Here is a 2,482-nt window from a genome sequence, read left to right on the forward strand (position 1 = left end):
CAACCAACCAGACAACCAATTAAATACCCACAAACCAACCAACCAGATAACCAACCAACCGACCAACCAACCAACCAGATAATCAACCAACCAGCCAACCAACCAACCAACCAACCAGACAACCAACTAAACAACCAATCAACCAGATAACCAACCAGACAACCCCAAACCAACCAGACAACTAACTAACCAACCAACCAACCAATCAACCAATGCACTTTGCGGCAGAAAACGTTTGTGCAGATAGTGAGACTTGATGGCGGGGGAAGGTTCAGTTAGCTAACAGATGTGGCTTTAATAAGTATGAGTCATGAAACTGTGACGCTTACATGCAGTGGAAATTGAGAGACAAAAAGAGAAAAATGTATAACTTGTCATGTGAGAAGAGCACAGAGATACCTAGTCTTGGCATGCTCAGTTGAAAAAAGCATATTCTTTCCAAGCATATGAGATGGATTTGTGAATAAAGACTGACAAGGCCTATTCTCCCAGCCAGGCAATACTGTCAGAGTGGTCTGAGACCCTTGTTTGGAACAAACACACACACACTATTTGGATAACAAAGAGTGGGCTGGATTGTCTCTACCCTTGTGAGTTTACAACAAGTATGGAGACTTGCATTCTCAAGCATGACCACGAGCCGACACTGCAAATGAGTTTAGTTTATGTCATTCAATTCACGTTCTGTGTCCTACACATTGCAATGCCTAATTGAGAGCCAAGGAAAAACACATTTTAAGTTTCCAGGAAATGGCAGTGCTAGGATTCAAACCTGCATTTTTCCCCCTGTGCAGTGAATCCATTTCAGAACGTTATCCCTTTGAGACTGGAAGGAAGGAAGGAGGATGCTTACAGGAGACTCTGTGAGGATATTTGGGAGCTGCCTTTGTACGATGCTGGCTGAGGCTGAAGTGTCTGACTGCCGCACCCTGCACAGTGTGAGAGCTGTCTTGGGAGGGAAGACTGTGCTCTGAAGAGCGAGGACGGCCGAAGAAAATGACCCAGCATGCACACTGACCACTGGCAACGAAAATGCCTCTCCTATACGGCATCTTATGCCACTGGAACCTCTTTCTTTGTGAGTTCAGGCTCACTATTCCCATTACTTAGGGAATTACTTGAAGTGACTCCCAATTTCAAAAGGCAGTCAGCCGTTTGTGGCCAAGGGAAAGTCAACTGGTACATTCTCTCCAGCCACAAGTTTTTAGAATGTGCATCTATTTTACTGCCTAACACAGAACACTCAGATAAGCGTCATTACATAGTTGCCGATTAATTATTTAAATATATTCAGCGTTTCAAAGGTTAAGCCCACATTACCTTTTATAGTGAACTTTTTGGCTACCTGCCTCACAGTTCATCTTCCTCCACACTGTTGTCTCAGCTCTGCGGCTCTGCCCCAGCTCAGCCCTCAGACTTACCTCTCCAGAAGGAAGACATGTGGAATGGAAGCGGGTGTGACAGGGTAAGAATAAAGTATAATGACGCATCTGTATGAAAATGTCTCTACAAAACCCATTTCTTTGTTTAATAAGTTAAAAGCATAACTACTGGGGGCTTGGGAGAGTGCTCAGCGGATGGCACACTTGCCACAGATGTGTGAGGAGCAGACCTGGGAGTGGCAGCATGGACACAGAAGCTGGTGGGCGGGTGGTGGCTCCCCTGTAATCCCAGTTCTTGGGAAGCAGAGACAGATCCCAGGAGCAAGAGGGCTAGCCAGACTAGCCAGGCTGGGAAGCTGTGGGTGCGCTCCGAGACTTCGCTTCAGGAAATAAGGTGAAAGGCGACTGAGGAAGACACCTGATTTCAACCTCTGGCCTCCAAATGCGTGTGCAACCCCAGACACAAGCACACACATGACAGCACCTCTCCAGCTCAGAGAATCCCTGGCTTTGCTAGGGCTGCCAGGGAAGATCTAGGGCGGCTTTCTTTGAGCATTGACCTGACCGAGTGAAGGAATAAGACATGAGCATCTACTACAGAGGTTCTCACCTTGTGAATTGTGGGGCCCCTTTAGGGTCTTAGGGGCTCACAGGGATTACCTAAGACCATCGAACACACACACACACACACAGATATTTACATCGTGATTCATAACCAAAGAAAAATTGTAGGTATGAAGTAGCAACAAAAATAATTTTATTGCTGGGGCTCACCACAGCATGAGGAACTGTATTAATTAATCAATGAGGATCGCAGTATTAGGAAGGTTGAGAACCATGGCTCCAGCAGAAGAAAACAGCCTTGATATGGGAGAGTACCTGTCACTTCTGAGGAAACCAAGAAGACCTGTGTGGACGGAACAGACGGGATGAGTAGCGGGTGGGAAATGCGGGGCCGGGGACTTGGCTCAGCAGTAAAATATTTGCACAGTATGTGATAGTTCCTGGGGAAATCTCCAACACTGAGACATACCAACCAGACAAACAACCAGGAACCAACCAACCAACCAGGAACCAACCAACCAACCAACCAACCAGGA

Source organism: Psammomys obesus, unplaced genomic scaffold, assembly GCF_907164565.1.
Source record: "Psammomys obesus unplaced genomic scaffold, mPsaObe1.curated_primary_1811, whole genome shotgun sequence".
In the NCBI taxonomy this organism is placed as follows: domain Eukaryota; kingdom Metazoa; phylum Chordata; class Mammalia; order Rodentia; family Muridae; genus Psammomys; species Psammomys obesus.